The following is a 19,491-nucleotide window of genomic DNA, read 5'->3' on the forward strand; positions in this document are numbered from 1 at the left end:
ACTTAGTTATATTTTTGTGGTTCAGCTAACTAAAGAATTCAAGTTCCAAGGCTGAAGTCTTTTTCTATTGTTTGCGTTTTCTTCTTAAGACTCCTGGGATCTCTAGGAGGGATCTGCACCAAGAAATCTTGCTCACTTCTCAAGGAGAGATTTAAGGCAAAGTTCTCAAACACTGGCAACACTATTCTGTGTTCAGGAAACACAGGAAAAAGCCTGTTTGGGGCAGAGTTCCTCTGTTGATGGTCTATGCCTGTGGCAAGACCTCATTGTCAGCTGCCTTCCCTGTAGCAGGTGGTGCCAGCAAGCACACTCTGCCTTCCCTTCTTTCACCTGGCAAGAGTATCTTGTCAAAACTGGTTATTTCAGCTGGATTGTCAGGTCAGGGTAGCACCTTGGGCCTGATGATGATGAAGGAAGCGAGATAAATGTTCATGAGGAACTTTTAATAGAAAATTCCAAATACCTTTTACGATACAGAATGTCAAAGCTCTGTTCAAATGATGTTTCAGGAATCTGTCACAAAGCACTCAACCTCAGCAGGTTTTGAGGTACCTTCAGGTACTGTCCTGGCACAAAAGCTTAGAGTAAGACAGAACTTTTGCAGCAATTATTTTTGGCTTTGTAGAAACAACACCGCAGAAAGACTCCCTGGAGTGAGCTGATGATTGTGTGGCCTTTTTTTGTTAAAGTCAGTCTCAACATTTTAAAGTTTTTAATAAGCATTTTAGCATAGGTTGCTAGCATGGAAGCTGCTCATTATGAGCTAATTGTATCAAAGAGTTGCTGAAAGTGCTTGAATGTTAAATATATGCTACTGTAAGCAAATATTCACAAGTCTTTCAAAACAGATGTTTGAAAAATAGTAGGCTGTCTGCTCATGGTAGCAGTACACAAAGGACATGAAGAAGAGGGATTTAATAATAATATGCTCACAGCTACATGGATGCTAATCCACAGCAGGGTTTTTTAAAAAATTTTCAACGAAATGTATAAACCAGCAGTAACCCAAATACTTTTTGTAAGCAAGTTTACTGCAAACAGGAGTAATTCTTGGCTTTCCTGTGTTCTCCATTCACTTCTCTCCACTGCTTTCCTACCTACCCTGGCTGTGTATGGCCCTCCCAATCCCAGCACCTACTCACAGCCCTTGTTTTCTTCTGCCAGCTGGGGCTCTGCCTATTTTCAGTCTATGCACACACTCTTTGTCTTTCATTCTTCCTTTCTCTTCCTTCCTTCCTTTTTCTTCCTCTTTCTCCCTTTCTTTATGTCTTTATTTCTTTCCTTCTTTGATAATAATTTTGGTGTCAAAATGTCTTAAATTCTCCAACACAGAGTGGCAAGGTTGGATAGTATGGCATTAATGTGCCACTCATTATGAACTACAGAAATACTAAAGCTGCCAATGCACATATAGCACATCCTGCACCACTGTCCCCTCTTTTGCCTTTTGTTCTTGTTTTACCTCATATATCCTCAAATCAATAGCATTCTGTTGACTGATTCCCGATATTGACTACCTAGGACATTCAGCAGATCCTACTCTACCAAAAAAAAAGAAAAAAAAAATTACATTGTTAAACTGATCTTACAAATTTAAGTACTGGTATTTCTTACTTTCCTATTTTTACTTTTTATTCTTATGGGTTTCAGCTGTTTTCTTGTTTTACCTTGGATAAGGACAGTTTTATTCAGCAATCTGACATCTGAATAACATATGGTTATATGGTAATTCATGGGGTTTTTTTATGGTGGATACATTTGCTGATATTGAGTCATATCACGTCAAAGTACTCGGTGGTCACTAAAGCATCTGGGGGAGAGATCTCTGCGCTAGTGAGCTCAAACAATCAACTGCTACATGAGTGTCACATTTTACTCATCAAACAGAAGGGATTTCTGACCTTAAAGAACTGAAACCCAGATTGAAACAGAACTAATGTCACAAAATTCAAATAAAATCCATTACTAAATAAATACATTTACACAGCATTATACTTATCCTCAATTTACTTTTCTACTTGCTGAACCTGGAGTAGTTTGCTTGGTTGGTTGACACTTGTTTTGATTCTTTTGTTTGTTTGTGTTTGTGGATTTTGTTGTTGTTTGGGGGTGAGTTGTTTTGATTTCATTTTTTAACGATAATTTCTTGTTTCTTCCTTCTATCCCCTCAGAATGTTACTTAGCTTTTTATTATATTGAGTTGGAGCTAAGATGACCCTCCTGATCTTGTTCCAAGAGTGAATTGGAGGCAGCTTGGCACTGACAAGCAAAACCTGACCTTCATCCTCCCTTAGCTATGTTTTTCTGTATTTCTACATTTTAACCAGAATCACTCTTTTACTATAACCTCCTATAGCTTTTGATGCACCCAGAGCTTTTCAGCTTGTCCTCACAAATTCTTCCTGACTCTCTACTTCTGTTCACCAGCGTGCCACTGTAATTTTCTACTATTATACCTCTTCTCATAGTGAACCATCTACAAACTATGCCAGAAACTCGAAACAGGAAAGGGAATTTGCAGAATCAGCAAGTGCCTTGAAAAATGCTATTGGAAAATACTTTGCTGCTAGGGCAACAAAGGAGAGAAGAGTTTCTTCCTTGCCCAAATGTCCAAATTATACTCCTTTGATTCCTTTTCACATTCACACTCTGGTTTTCTCTGTTTAACACTTACATTAAAGTACACCTTGATCAAATATGCCTTCATTTAAGTCTTCCTGGTATCTTTAGAAGATGGGATTATACTGTTACAACTTAATCCTATATTTGATGATTTGTCTTCTGCAAAGCTGCAGAAAACATGAGTCATCTTTTGCAGGCAGAATTTACCCATCACCATGACACAGGAACTCCTTTTTTTCCTTAAATTTGAAAATACCAGTCTTCAAAGCACAGTTTGAATAGCAGAGATGAATCAGGAACTCCAGCCATTTTCTCCCTATGAGCATGATTCCATTAGAAGCTAGGTGAGGAATTCTGCATCTGCAGAGCTGAACCCTTAAAACTTTTTATAGAGACACCGTGGAAAAGAAGAGAGACAGTGTTGAAGAAAATCTCTCTAATCATTGCTTACTTTATCAGCCTGATCTGCCACAAGAGGGCAGAGGCTTATGTCACTCAGCTTCATCTACTGTCACATGAGAATGTCAGGGATCTTTAATGGGAAAATTCATCATGTTTAAATATATCAAGGTGAAAATGAAAATTCCATTAACTATTTTTAAATGGCTTTAGGCCAAAAAGCCAAATGCAGCAACAGAAATCTGTCATCTCTGTTGCAATGACTACAACTACCATAGCTTGTTTATAAGGCATTTATTACTGTGCATTAATTAATTACGCAAAATACAAAGAAAAAAAAATTACCTATACACACACATGTATAGAAAAATATGTATATGGAGCAAGGCTTTGCTAGTTTGAAAAATGTGTCAAGCCAAGATACTGAAACCTTTGTGTAATTTCTCATTGTAATAAATGGGTAGATTTTGAAGTGGGAAAATGTTAGAAATCCCAAACCATTATGCCAGTCTTAGAATAGTTTAAACTCTCTGTATTTTCTGAGCAAAAATGAGTCAATCAGCTGCTAAGGGCATAAATAGACCTTCTTTTAGGAGATACAGTAAAAGAAAATGTGAACACTGCTGGCTTGGTGCTGAATGGGGAGCAGAGAAACTCAAATCAATAATGTGTTATAGTCTGCACTGGTACAATAGTTTTGATGGAAAAGTGAGGAAATGAAAAAATCCAGCTCAGTTTTTACACTGGGGTATTTTACATTGCATACACTGACTTCCACTACCTTAAAATTTCTGATAAATTGAAGTTGATGGAACTATGATTTAACAATTTGTGGGCTAAGATTCTGACAAATCCCACTCCTATTTCCTACTGCTAAGAATTGCTTATAATCACATTCACACTTTAAAAAAGTTTCCATAGTTTATCAGCTGATTCAACTACTGAAATGAAACCCTCAATACCACTCACTGATGCATTTGTCATTAACAGAAACTGCCTAAAAATCACAGGAATTTCTTTTTCTTCTTCCTAATATTGCAGCAGTAAAGCAAGAGCCGTTCTTTCCCCTGTCAGGTTTTTTTCCTAAGCACCAGCTTAGTAAAAAATACATTACGGAAGCAGGAGAGGAAACGATAATGCTCTTTTCCATTTTTGTTAAAGCATATTTTAACTAAATGCAGACTTCTTTATAGTGAGACTGCTACCATGCTCTCTGTTCAATGCCTTTTTAAAGCTACTGTTAGACACGGTGGGAGGAGATACAGCAAAAATCCCTGCACATTTTCAAGTTCACTAAACTGATAGTGATGATTGTAATTATAAAGGACAGCATGAAGGAGGCAGTTACAAAATTCTGATAAGATAACTTGGCTAGCACAGTGCTCTGTCAAAAAATTAAAACCTATCTATAACGGGGGTAAAAAAAAACCCAACAGCCTTTTCTCCACCCTCAAGAATTTTGGGAGAAAAGAAAAGAAAACAAACAAACAAACAAAACTGCAACGCCCCCCTCCACACCTGAATTCTCCTCTAGGTAAAGAGATTTCATATTCCAGAATCTGAAATATTTCCATTTAAAAAGATTTATGTTGCAAAAAGTATTCTCTTTGAAAACTGCTGGAGACTTAATTTTTATTTTAAATGCGGATTTTTGCTTTTATGATTGGGAAACTAAATATAGTCTGTTATCTGGGAATCGATAACCCAAAGTTTCTCATTCCCCCACAGTCCCTGGGTCTGCAATTTCCCATGGGCTACCACAGACACAATGAGGTCAGGTGAACTCTTGAGAAACTACACCAGATTTACCAGAAACTTGTCTGGTTTCATTAAAAAACTGAAGAGAATTGCTACATTTCCACCCTGTCCTGACAAAATAATGCTCTCTGATAGAAATTTTTTGCTAGAATTTTTCCAACCAGGCCTAGTCTCTGTTACAAATGAACTTGTGACAGCACTATTAATGCAGCTGGGACAAAAATCAAGGGCTGATTCCAGTTTATTCTTCTAATTTTAGACCAAGACTTGGACAACTCTTACTACCACGCCAATTGTGATTATCAAGTCATCTGACTTACTTCCAGCCCCTGCAAGAAGAATAGTATATAAAAATTATTTACTTTTTTTTTTTTTTAAACAGATGTAGCTATAGACAGCGAGAAAATAATTCCCTGAAAATCAAGTGTATTAACTTAGGATGAAAAGAAAGGGGCAAAAGTATATCCAGTTTAAGCAGCAGCAAAAACTTAGGTGGCTGATTCTACTAGGTTGATCCAAGGAGTTACAAGATGATCCAGGGAAGTTGGGCACCCAGGTTCCCCTCAGAAGTAAATAAAGACAGAAAAATATCTCAATAAACAACAGAAAAAACCCACCCTGTGAGGAAGGGTGGGGGGTGAAGATATCCAGTTCTAGCCAATAAAAATCACTGTGAGCATAGCAGGTGAGCCAAAAGTGCCACCAAATGTAGCAGTGACAGTGCAGCATTATTAAGGACCTACACACATCCATCCTCTGCACTCTGGAATAAATTATCTGAAGACAGGCACTTAATTAGCTGGGACTCCCTTCTTGTGAAGATTAGCTGGCTGATGATACCTGCCTTTTTCAAAACAACTCATAAATTAAGCTAATCTGTTCAAAAGCATAAAAACTGTGGGTTTGCTCTCCTTAGCCACTGCAAATTCAAATGTATGCCTCCCACTTGCCAGGCATACATCCTTGGAACCAGAGTGTGGGAAAGCTGCTTACAGCAGTAACAAAAAGCAGCCCCAGTATACGTTGGTTTTGTTAGAATACATCAGGAAGTCCATTTGCATTCTTTCCAAAAATAAAACTCTACAGACACCTTAAGCTCTTCTGTCAGTCTTTTTCTCATGTCAGGAGATGGCACATTTTGCTGAGTTAAAATCAATTGTAAATTCCCATAGATTTCAACTGAGACAGGTTATCACTACAAAACAGTAATACCAAAGACAAAGAAATTATATAATGTGTTTTCCTTTTATAACTGGAATAATCTGTACTTTTTAATATTTTTAAATGTCATTTCTATATCCAGAAGGTCAGCTATCATTCTCATACCCTTTAGAATAAGACAGCTGTGAAGGGGACTGATTAAAAAAAGCTGTCATTTTAATGACGATTCCATTCTCAATTGGTTTTCTTAAAAAAACTTGCACATGCGTAAAACCTTACAGCCAGGCCTGACTCATAGCCATTAGTTCTGCCAAGTACAAAAGCATCCATAATCCTTCCCAACAATGTATAAGACACATTTCTGCTGAATAAACTTTGCCAGTGTTATTAATCTTTTTGCTACTTAATATGCCTTTATAATGCACATCTACTTTTCACACTATTCTCTTCAGAATTTCTAATTTCTTTGGACCATTTTCAAAAATCTAAGTTGGAATATTCTTCCCCAAATATTTAGTATCAGTGAATCTGTAAACACAGAGAAGGATCTGAAAGGACTCACCTGATACAAATTTAGGATACTACCACAGCAACTAGATCATTACAGTAAATTGTGAAAGAAAGTGCTGACAAACAAGATTCAATTGTTATAAAATGGTGATTTAAATGAGAGTCAAGTGAAATTCACAAAAGGAGCTTGACCTTGTTGGGAAAGGACAGAAATGTGATTAGTAAAGGGATATCTGTCATTGGCCCACATCCACACTTTCAAAAATGTATGTGACATTGCCAATTAAAGGTTTGATAAGAAAATCACAAGTTATTTGGTGAAAGAAATGGAGAAAGTTGTTACCTTTTCACAGGTAATGCAGGACTCATGAGAGGAAGAGTGTGACTGATCCTCATCAGTTTCAATGCAAAGTGACTTAGGCTCACTGGAACTTAATCAAAGAAAGAACATGGAAAACACAGATTCAGTGGTGAATCTCAGCTGAGCCACCAATAATTCCCTGCAAAGGGAGTGAAAAGTAGTAAAATTGCCAGACTTTTACCATTCCCATTCATCAAGCAATACCCTAAACTCATGTTTAAAAAAAAAGACCTGTGCTACAATACTAATGTGATCTAATTTCTTTAAAGAATCGATCATAATGCTGTGGACCAACAGTGAAAATAATTTTACCAAGAACTGAAAATAACTGGGAGATCCTGTGAAACATTAAAAGATGATAATTATATGACAAAGGTCACAAAGAGACAATAAAAGCAAGACACGAGAGATTTCACCCATCACTGAATTAATTAAAAAACCCCACAAACCCAAGGAATCATTACAACAACTTCTATGCAGTACAGTTCAGAGGGTAATGTTTCAGCAGCATGTGTACTCATCACCCTCGTTATAAACTTCCTTGGAAGGATATGAGCTTCATTTAAGGTTACTATGCTCATGTTCCTAATTACAGAAATTCACATTTCCATTCACACTGAGCTTTTAGCTTTCTAGCTGTCATTTCAAGCAAAGACACAAACTTGGTTATATTTCTTGAACTCTGACACTAGCTGAAGCCACAGGATCCCTGATATTACAAATAAACATATACCAGAGTAATTTTATCAAAACAAAATTCACCATGAAAGACTAAACTGGGACCAAATCTACATTCTCCTGCAAGATTTAAGAATAATTTACCTCTGTATGCACTGTAATACATCATCAAAAGACAAGTTTAAATATTTCATGGGGCATCTCTGAAATGCCTGACAGTAGAGATTTAGGCCCAGTGAACTGTGTTACTGCATTTGGAATATACTTAAATATACAGACAGTAGCTTTTGTTTTAAGAACAGCATAATCACAATTGTGTGCTGAGGCTGAGGACAGTATATTACACTGCTGCTTTCTTCCTGGAATAGAAATGATATTTAAGGGACTTCTGTCACCCATGATTACTGGTTCAGAACAAGCACAGCTATATTATGAGCCTTGCATTGTGCTGTGTGACCCATCCAAAGTTACTCAGGTAGTCACCCATACATTGCCGAGAAGGAAGCTTTCAACTGATCAGCAGAAATACCAATGTGAAGTGCTTCTTTACAGAATGAAAATGCAGTTGAATGGAAATGGCAAGAACTCACAGAGAAACCAACACCACCACAAAACCCAAAACATGTCAGGGCATCATATTTTAGAGGAGAAATGGGAAAACAAAAGCTGACTAGTATATTACCTTACACCTAGACTTTCAGCACATCCTCCTAGCTGTGACTTCTGCTATACTGTTGTATATATTATAGGATCTGTAATATCCTGACAACTCAATTTTTATTTAAAAGTCTCTATGCCTCTTGTGCTAAGAGCTGTAGCAAATTTTTTGGATAAGGTTCAGTTCACTTAGAGGAAACAAAAGTTACTAATTTACCCCAGCTGTAATTTGCCAGCCCAGCCTTATTACCCAAATACCGTGCTGCAGAAACTCAGGAAGGATTCAGGGCAAGGGCCCTAGGTCTGCCCTAGACACCAAAAGGAAAAGACATCAGTCATTCTTCAGACCTACTATACCAGCCTCTAGCACAAAGCTGCTTCATAATTCATTCCTAATCTCACCACAAGTTTGGGAATCTCCCTAGTTTGGGACTGCCAGAGGAGTTGTATCTACGACACCTCTTGGCAAAACTTTAGTCAGCTAAGGATCTGACCAGTTAGTTCAGCTCTCCATTTCTTTGCTGCTGCCAGAACAGTGAAAAAGGTACAGAAGCAATCCTGCTCTCTTCATATTTCTTCTAGGAATGCTTCCAGGAATGATGAGAAAACAGATAATCCAGGAGATTCTCCCAGTTGGAGACAGAGGAACATGGTTAGTCCTGTAACTTCCATACTGCCTGTAGCCCTCTCCTCTGGAACAGTGAGTGTCTTCATCATCTCAGCTTCCCATTTCATCTTCTTTGATTCAGCTAAAAGTGGTGAGGGAAGAAAGCCTCAGTGAACTCTACTGTCTCACTCCAACACCATTTCTCTCCTTTCACAGGATAAACACAGTTCCAGCAAAGGAAGTGGAATTTATTATTGTTTTGCTCTCAAAGATGCTTCCGGATGAAAGTACAAGTGTGATTTTAAAAAAGTAGTAAAGATTAAAAACAACATTCATAAAAAAATCTAAACCCAGCCCTCTATGAAATAGTGTCACATTCCTTTTTCCTCTCATATAACAATTGTTTACATTCAAAAAATTTAACAGCATTTGCAAGATGAGATTTAATTATCAAATGATGAATCATCACGATTGTAAATGAGTACAATAGCCAATGTTGAGATGAGAGTGCTCATGTCTGCATTTCTCTACTTTGACCAAAGCATTTACAATCACAAATTCTACTTTTCCCCTCATCTTGTTTAGGCTTCTTCTGTAATTATAGCTGTATAGATAAAGGAAACCTTTCAGTGTGAAACCATTTTTACAGCAGTTCCAGGATGGAGTTTATTAGAAACATGGGCTCATATTAGAAAATTCAAATAAATAAATTTATTTGCATTTTCCTTATGGAAAAGCAAGTGTTTTTTCAGTTTCTATAACAGAGTTCTTGGGGATTTCTCAGCTGTGTTAGATACCTAATTGCAATTTCTACCTTTGAAACTCTTCCTGTAAATCCTTAAGTAATCTTCCTAGAGACCAGGTATCACATGTAAACAGGTGGAGAAAGTAATTTAGTAATCATCTCTCCATCTCTGTATGAAAAACAAAGCACATTGACATCTCTGGAGAAAGAATGAAATTAAGCATGTTGGAATTAAATTCAGCTTAGTTTACAAAATTATAGTACACTCCATGAAATACAAACAGATCTACCAAATGTTTCCTGCCCCCTTTATATCAGTGTCCAGGGCCAAACTAGTGGAATAACATAAGCATGACTGTTGTTTTCTTAACAATTTAAATTTTAAAATTTTTATTTCTCCAAGCTGACTTATTATTGTAGACTAGAGCTCTTTTACCTTGCTGTGTCATTAAGGAATCTTGGGAGTAATGTTAAATTTCTTCTAGCTATATCAATTGTCTATAGGTATGCTTGATTGATAATACAAAAGAAAAAAAAAACATTAAAAGTTGGCATATCGGGCCAGATGTTGTTTATGTAGCTATAAAAAGTATCAGTCAGTGATTATTTAGTAGACATTTCTTTTTTATTACTAGTGATCAACGGAAATGCAGACCATTACTTCTCACATTTCATACAAGACTGTATATTCACACAGAGGAGTTCCATCCATCCATCCATCCATCCATCCATCCATCCATCCATCCATCCATCCATCCATCCATCCATCCATCCATCCATCATAAAGAAAATTTCAGTAATGAAATAACCAATACTGTGTGCATCATTTTTTCCAGCACCAAAATTCTTCTTTAGAAGGGGACAAGGGGGGCTTGCTTTCTTTGTTTCCTGTTAGGTCTAACCCTCAGAGCTGTGCTGGCAGTGAGTGCTGCAGGGTGCTTCATTCCTTGTGGTGCTTGTGCTTATTCATAATTGCCAAGGCTGCCTAGGGCTCATCATGGGCTTAGCACCTCTTCATCTATTTGTATGAATCTAAATAATGCATAGCTCTCACAAGTCTGTCTTTGCACTACCCCAAGAATTTCTCCCTGTTGTCCTTTATGAAATGTGAATTCTTGTAAGCATAACTCAGGATTATTTTGCCTGTGTGCATTAGTTTGCATTCTGAAGCAGTCTGTCAATTTAACTTAGCTCTGAAGATGTCTCTGTTTAAGAGAACATGGGATATTATAGAGAGTATTATTTACACGATGCGTCCATGGCTTATTTCGGCCTTATTACCTCTGAGGTAAGATAAGGAACATTAAAGAGAATGAGATATAAAGATAGTGCCTCTGATTTTCCTTATATACATGTTATTTTCTATGGTGAAATTATTGAAAATAGGTTATCCTGAGCTTCTTATGCCTCCACAGGAAAGCTAAGGACATGGTTTTTTTTCTGAGCAAAAACAGGATTTTTTTTCTTTCAATCAATTTAAAATTAGTCATATAGATTTTCAAATTGTAAAAGACATCCTGAAAACTTGCTGCATGGTGCTCAGAGGAGCAAAGTCCTATTGCAAAGCATAACTGATCACAGTCCAGAAGAGACTTCTCTATCTTTTGAAGCTATCCAATATGACAAAGTGAAAAACTTTCTTGTAATGAACATTTTGGAAGGAGCATTTCAGAGCTGAAACAGAGTGGTGGAGATGTTTGCACACTTTGCATTTCTTTTTTTCATCAACATTTCATTTATATTCTTCTATGAGTTATTACATTTACTGCTTCCAAAGTTTCAGACTAGTTGAGTGCAATGGACTCATTGCACACCTACCATGTTTATGGAAAAGGAGAACAGAGGGCAGAGCTTTACAGAGAATGTAAACAATGAATAAAGAATCAAATCACTCTCTGTAGGATTATAGCACAATAAGAAGAGCTTAAACGGAAGTATAAAAAAATAGTAAATATAAAAGCTTAGGACATCACTCCATCAAAATTTAAATCTATTAGCAGCTTAGATGATGAAAGTTTTTTTCTGTTTAATTTTAATATAGATCAAGTAAATGAGATATAGAAGATAATTAAATAGTGTTTCTGTTTACTTAAAAAAAATCCCCCACAAAAATTAAAATTCACACAGTATGTTGTTTTGAAGTTGGGTATTTCAATGATTGCCTTACTTTTGGGGGCATATGCCCATGAGTATCACCTAAGAGTTCTGCAGTAAGGCCTAGAGCAATAAATGAAAAGAAAAATCAGTGTAGGAAGAGACTGCAACTAATAAATATTTGATCAGATACACAAATTCACACAGTTTGATAATGCCTTGAGGAATTTGCCATAAATTATTAACTCCTGCAATGTAAACGTGTGGTATTATGTTCTTTAAGAAACAGCAAGCCAATAAAGAGCTATTAATTGTTTCAGGCAATTTTTTTCCAGACGTACATATATCTAAAATATTATAGGCTTATATAAAATCATGTGAATAAAATAATGTGTGAATAAAAAATGAAAACCATAAAATATAAAGAAGGGTGCCCCAGAAGCATAGAAGCTGTAGAGTCATTCCCACTTTTCTGAAGAATTATACAATTTTAATATAGGAACTGAAGGTGTTTTTAACAATTAAATTACCTTAGGAAAATAAAAAGCAGTCCTAAAGTAAAAAGTAGCTGGAACAGAAACACCTCTTGGCACTTAACTCAGCTATTGAAATGCCAAATGTTACTTCAACAAAACACATTTGGAGTAGATTTTATGTTTAACTCAGGAGCAGCTGCAAGAGTAACATCACAGGATTGGACTGCACAGCACAAAATATGATTTTCAGTTCTTCTACAGTGCAAAGAGATTCCTGTAGTGACAGAATCTTTGTACAGTTTCTGTTACTGTGGGTCAGGCAGTGCTCCTGCACATCCTCCCTTGAAGGCAGTGATCACAGTGAAATCCAGGGACCTGCTAAAGGCAAAGGTGCTCCTTGCCCCTCTCAGAGAAAGGTGTGTGAGATACAGATACATCAGTGCAGAGCTACTAACAGATGGTGAGAAATGGCCAGCTGCTAGGCAGCAGGGTGAGCTTAAAGAGAGAATTTTCCATTACTGTTTCATTGGAAATGGAGGGAAAATACTTCAATTGTTCTCAGGATGGATTAGAACTTCAGAGTTCTCACTACCAAATACAGCAACTGGGAGAATCTAGGCAGTCTTCATCTTTCACGAGGATTTTTCTGTATTCATTTGAAGATGCCCAGCAGTCACACATACAGGGATATTTATTAACCATATCATGTCACCCTTTGCCCTTGCAATTTTTCCTTTAGGGGGCCTCTAAAAAGGAAAGAACATTCTTTTTGATCACTCTAAAATGAAATAATGAACTGAAATGCATTTCAGTCTGAATAAATTAATCTGAAACCAAGCATGAAAAGCACATAAAAAACATTCATCATCTTCACATTTCTGCACAGTAAACTCTCCTGCCTACGAACTCTGTGTAACTCACTTCTGCAGGAAGCAGCATGGAAAATGTTCTGCTTCTGCAAAACTAAAAATGCTGTATATAGATGGACATTTTACACATCAGATACCACTGGGAAATCCTAGGAAAAGCTGACTATATGAACTGGTGAATGTACTAGAGAGTTTTCATACATTTCAAATTGAAGTTTGTGCTGATTGATCCTAGTAAATTGCATAACATTTTTTAGGAAAAAGAAGGAGTAAGTTTTTCTTCACAGTGTCTTAATCATTGTAACTGTCAGGAAGAGCATTGTAGCCTGTTAATTTATAGTCTATGTATTTACAGGAATGCATTGAGGCCCACAATGAATTCCATGCAATTTTATTCTACAAATTGCACCTTTATAAAAAATAATTTTGCACAGGAAACCTTAAAGTTATTTTATCTCATTTTATGGAGAGCAACTATTCAAGTATTTAGGGATTAATAATAACAAAAGCAAAGAGCAAAAACTTGAAATATTTCTATTCCTATTAAACTTGCAATAAGAAAAACCAGAAATCTCTCTATCCATGATGAAATGAAGTCCCCACAAATCTGGTTTGATTGATTGTCATGCACAAAGCTAAGGAAGCATTAATGTAGATAAAACATTCTTACTTGAGCCATGTGAGTTTCTTACGCACTAATTCTCACAGATATTTATGTTGGGCTGTTTAGGGTGCAAGTAACCCAAATGTTACATCCATTTTTCCTTTGTTTTAAACTCAAAGTCTCCATATGCTGCCTGAGATCAAAGTTTTTGCAATCATATTCCATGTAAACTTTGCTTGATTTCATAAATGTGGAGGAGTCTATAATTTTTGACAAACCAGTTTTAGGTTCAGGCATCTGCCTCAATCTAAGAGTAGATTACTAGAGTAATCTCTAGTATAAAGTGCAATGATTCAATGTTTGAAATCTACAGTAATTTCAGTTTTGTAGTAACTGGGCAAAAAGAAAGCCAGTTTAAATTAGATGGAAAATGTAGTAGTTTATAAACTCCTTGTTAGTATTTTATACAAATAAAATATATATGCACATTTAATTTTCCTAAAGTATAAGTTTTAGTAATAAAGACCTTGTCACATGTTAATATTTAATTCCTAAATTTATCAAAAGCACGGGAGAATACTGGCAAAGACCTTTACAGATAATCCTGTGAATTAAGAGTTCAGCTGCCACTGAATTTAAACATCTACTATGTACTCCTTTTAATTCCAGTGAAGATTCTTTCAGAACTAAATGTATATTTCAGCATTTTATACAGAGAGACAAAATCCATATGATAGTTTGAATCTTTATACAACATTTGGTCCTACAAGTTAATATTCAGCACTAGAAGAGGCCATGCAAGAGTTTTCTAAGGAAATACCACATGAAGGGGCTAATATATTTTAAATTTATGTAAAAGATGCCATTGTAATTAAGCCAGAGATGTGCCTTTTATGAGCCATAAGAACATGATTGTTTAGAGAGATCCTTTCACCTTAATATGGGTGGTGCAAATTTTTCTGTGCACACAAAGGAATTAGTCAAGCTGCGGGGGTAGGAGGTGGATTTTTTTGTTGTTTGTTGGCTGGCTGTTTCTTTATATATATATATATATATATATTCTATCTTAACAACTATACAATAGAAAAATTAAACAGGTGATAGGCAGTGACACAACAAATTGATTGAGGACTTTTTAAAGGTTAGTAGCAGTCTCGAGGCTCTAAAAACACTCCTTAAAAGTCACTGTACATGATGTGCAATTAGGTGGCTGAGATTCTGCAAAATTTGGCATATGTCAGAGACAAGATTCCCTGCAGAGCTGCTCTGACTGCAGAATAGATGTGACCTTTTAGGGTCATAAAAAACAATAGTAGAGTTAAAAATCATGTATTCCCAAGTATTTAAAAAGAGTTCTAAATGCTTCAAAATACGTACATTCCTTGTCCCAATAGCCAATCAAGTTTAGTCCAGAGAAAAACCCCACAGAATTAAACTCACCATGGTGAACTTGGTTTTGCAAGGTCTCCAGGGCCCTTTATCTACCCTTTGAATTGGACAGGACAAGGCAATCCCATACTTTCTTCTGACTGAGCTTTCAATAATGCTTTTCCACTATAGCTTACTAGAACTCTAAAAAGAAAGAGAATACAAGAAACTAAACACTATCCTGCAAAATTCTTTATTTTTTCTCTGAGCTTGAGCAAAGGGCATAAAAAAGTGAATTTAAATTAGTATAAAATGTTGCAGAGATATTAAGTTAATTCACTGCCTTCATTTGCTTGTCTGGTAAACTGGTAGGTTTTCAGAGGAAAAATAGTTTTTTGATTGAGAATTCAGAATTCTGGTCAAATAAGCTTTTGTAGGATTTGATCACAAACATTTCTCTGCTTTGTTCCCAAGGTATTTCTCTGTATCAGAAGAACTTGGTGAAAGGCACATTGTGACAGGAGAGACTGACTGTGGACAGTGAAAGCCCACTGAAGATTATTACAACCCTTCCACTGACTTAAATGGATCAGACACCTAGGAACAGAAAAACATGATAGAACTGGCTGAAAATGTGATAGCAGAGGTGAACTACCTGAAAACTGGACATTGCAGAGCAGCTGCAGTAGAGACTGAGCTGTACCCAGGGTTTTGCTGCAGGACTTGCTGTGCAGGGCTGCAGGACTGATAGGCAGATACTGAAATTTTCAGAACAATGAAGTACCAATGAAATAGTTACAAGTGAGGAATATCAGGTGAGGAAATCAGTTTCCATCTGCTATCCTGTATGGTCTTAATTGCACAACAAAGTAAACAGAACATATCAAATATGATTTTTTATGGTTACTGTCAGAATGAGAGTTTCTTTTGGAGGGTTGCCTTCTTTTCCCAAGCAGCTGATGACAGGAGGAGAGAAAACAGCCTCAAGCTGTGCCAGGGGAGGTTTAGGTTGGACCCTAGGAGGAATTTCCTCGAAGAAAGGATGATGAAACATTGGAATGGACAGCCCGGGAGGTGCAAAGTCACCACCCCTGGAGGTGTTTAAGGCTGGACATGTCACACAGTGCCATGGTCTAATTGACAAGGTGGCATTCAGCCATAGGTGTGACTTGGTGATCTCAGAGGTCTTCTGCAACATAATTGATTCTGAATTGCTTCTGAATTGTATTTTGGCATAAGAGTAGGCTGATAATTATTTTAACTACATGGAGAAAACAAATTCACTGCCCTTCCCACCCTGCTAATGAGAAGTGAATGAACAGTGAAAAGGATTGCCATGAGATGGGCACATTGATCATCACTCTACACATAAAGATAGTGAAAAGCAAAGGGTAAATTAGAGGAGTTGAGGAGCTTCAAAAAATGCTTTAACATCTTTGGTGCTGCTTTGGAAAAGATATCACTCTCTTAAAAGGCACATTAAAACTAAGGAAGTGACAAGACATAGAAGGTATGTTTGGCCTCAGGGCAAGTACCATCTGGCACTCTTGTTTAAAATGAGAGCGAAGCAGTTTGGGAGCTTTGGAAGTGAATGTTGTAACAGGAAAAAATGTGATACATTTCAAGAGAAGGTCTAAGAGTGAGAGACTTTAGATTTTTTTCTTGTTTTGTTTTAAAAAAAGTACATTTTTTAAAAGGCTAGTGCATGATTTCCAAATATCACTGCACATCCATGCATGGGTGCATAAGCCCTGGTCTCTTTCACTGTTTTAGTGACCTATCAGTGCTGGGAATCTCCATCTTCAGAGCTTTCTGAACAGATCTGAATAAGTAACTGAAATGTCTTTGAAAATTACATCATGAAGGGGAGAGGATATGTGCTCAATATCAGGAAAGATTTTCTAGCAGTGAAAGTATTGAAATTTTACTGTTACTTGGGAAACTGGTGTGAAGTAGAAAGCTTAAGTTTGTGAGCCACGTTCTTGTGAGATGATTCAATCAGCTGAGAGTGAACTAAATGAGCAGTGTTCTGAAGTAAGGAAGCAAACAGAATACAATCCCAGTTTCAGGTGATCTCAGATAATATCTGAGTATAATAGCCTACGCTGAATTCTGAATTTTATGCTGTAGCAACTTGACAGATGTTGACACCCAAGATAGCTCATTTGCAGCTAGCTTGGTTATCAATGTACTAGATTTAGATCTGCACCCTCATGAATAAACTAAACTGATACCAAAAAATCCCAAAACCCACAAAGTCAAAAGATGACATTTTTCAGTTGCTAATGTACAAATCCTATGAGACTCCCTAATGACTCCACAATAAAAGGAATGAGAAATTCTTATTGTGGAAAAGAAATTGAACATAACTGGCATTCCTGAGATGTGATGTGATGATTCATGACTTGGATGCTAATATAGCTGGTTGTTGCATACTGAAAAAAGATGGACCACGTGAAAGATGTGGTACATATTCAGCATTCTACATCTCTCTCTCTTAGAGCTCCTGGCAAATTAGGAGTATAGGCTTTAAATGCATCTAGAGAAAAATGTTAACAGTGACAAAGTAGAAAGCTGTTACAGACTATCAGATCAGATGAGTTTCTTTTAAAATGCACGTCAATAATGTGTTCAAATAAAGAAGGAAAAGCATTTTTACATAAAACAGGAGCTATACATTTGTAGTTTTGTGCATGTGGTGATGAAGAAATGTTTACTGAATAGATCAAAAAAACAAACAACAAAGACCCCAAACAAACACTGCAGGACAGATATTGACTGATAAAGGCATGGTAGTTATATATATCAGTGCTCAAGTATTCTGTGTGTGTATATACATATATATATATATATGTAGCTGCATATATAGATTCCAAAGCTGATCCAGTCACATAAACACATAAGACTGGAATAGACTGGGGCTAGGCAGATATAAAGATCCATTTTCTATCAGTTCTGGGAAAAATGGATGAAAATATCTGCATTTTTATCCTTTCCCAAGTGTGTTCTTTTCAGAGACAAAAATGCCATTTGATTTTGATATACATAATGTTTAAAATACTCAGCTGTTTTGATATTACTTGGTTTTGTTGAATTGAAAATTGGAAGTATAAGATGCAAAAGTACGGCTATAAAATCTGAAGCATTTTGCATGGGAATAATCCAATGTTATAATTTTTTTAGAATATCATTTATGGAACACCAATTTTACTTTCCACAAAATGCTACAAAGTTTTCTAATATTGTACAGCTAAAAAACTGCAAACCTTGAAGTTCAAGATTCTAACTTAGAGTATTTCTATTTCACGCAAGACTATTTGAGGACCATTAGTGCTGCCTGGGATTTTTACCTTCTGCTGTTATTCACTTCTTGTCAGCAAACTCTGTTCTCCCACTGGCTGCTGCTCAGCAGTGTATCTGTATTGTTAGACATGTGACTTCATTTAGTTTCCTTCAGAGTGAGGGATGGAAGCTCATGTAACTGCTGCTCCAAAGTTTCCAGAGTCTTTTCCACTTGGGGGAGAAGCATCATTTATCTTTAAATTCATGTGCATAACATACAAATCAGCTTCTGCATGCAATACATCTTTCAAAACCTACAGACATTTCATATTTTGATAGTGCTCATGGATAACTTTAAAAAACCTTATCCCAGATGTGGTATCCACAGGTTCCAGATTTCCCCTTCTAGGAACTGCCAAACAGAAAAGGCACAGGGGAGAAGCAAGTGACTTTCTGCTTCCAGCTGCCTAATGACTTCCTGGTAAACTGTGAGGATACCTGAAGAAACTACAGACTCTATCTACTCGCACTCCAGCTTCTGTGCCTGTACCCTTATTCTTGGTATGCATCACATCTGTCTCTGTGGCATTATAAAAAGGCATAACTGGTGAGGAAATGTTTCCTTCCTTTGAGATTCGTCATCTGAGTTCACATGATTTGCAGTATTCTACCACCTGGAGATGAAGAATCAGTAGCATAATACTGGTCTTCCTCATTCTTTTTTCTCCTTCTGAACATTGGGAGTTTTTTACAAATGTATGTAAAGGCATGGAGGTAAAAATCATCATTCTTGAGTGAAGAGAATTCTGTACTCCCTGCCATGAAAATAAACACAGGTCTTGCTCTTGTATTTATATGAAACAGAGAGGTCAAAAGGGCTAAGGTTAACTATTAAAATAATCACCAAAAAGAGAGACATTTTTCTCTCCTGTTTACAAAAAAATATCAGAAGTGTATCCTTAAAGTACTGGGAAGCCCCACAACACTACTTTAATATCCTGGGTCCTGATATGTGATCAAAATAATGCAAAGAAGATGCTGGTCATCTGCCTAATGCCAAAAGCTGACTGAGAGCTTTGGAACAGAAAACAAATTCACAGAAAACTTCTCACATGAGCAAATAAAATCTTACATACAAGATTAATCATATGATCTTATAATAAATCTTATTATTTTACCAGCCTGTACAGAATTCCAGCTCACTTTGCATCTTCCTTGATCTTCTCATATGTTTCTGGCTTCAGCCTTTCTTTTTCTAGGAATATGGAAAACACTGTGAATAAAAAGAAAAATAGAGATT

General features: G+C 36.5%; 1 protein-coding gene across 1 annotated transcript in view; it reads right to left on the reverse strand.

Annotated features, from left to right (window-relative positions):
- Window positions 1-19,491, reverse strand: part of LOC132076474 (heparan sulfate glucosamine 3-O-sulfotransferase 1-like) — a 93,998-nt gene that overhangs the window by 54,417 nt on the left and 20,090 nt on the right. The window contains exons 2-3 of the mRNA XM_059477551.1: window positions 19,370-19,464; window positions 6,794-6,881 (exon numbers count right to left, since the gene is read on the reverse strand). The gene's annotated coding sequence lies outside the window, so the exon portion shown is untranslated. The remainder of the gene's footprint in view (window positions 1-6,793; window positions 6,882-19,369; window positions 19,465-19,491) is intronic.

This window comes from Ammospiza nelsoni, chromosome 8 (genome assembly GCF_027579445.1).
Source record: "Ammospiza nelsoni isolate bAmmNel1 chromosome 8, bAmmNel1.pri, whole genome shotgun sequence".
In the NCBI taxonomy this organism is placed as follows: Eukaryota; Metazoa; Chordata; class Aves; order Passeriformes; family Passerellidae; genus Ammospiza; species Ammospiza nelsoni.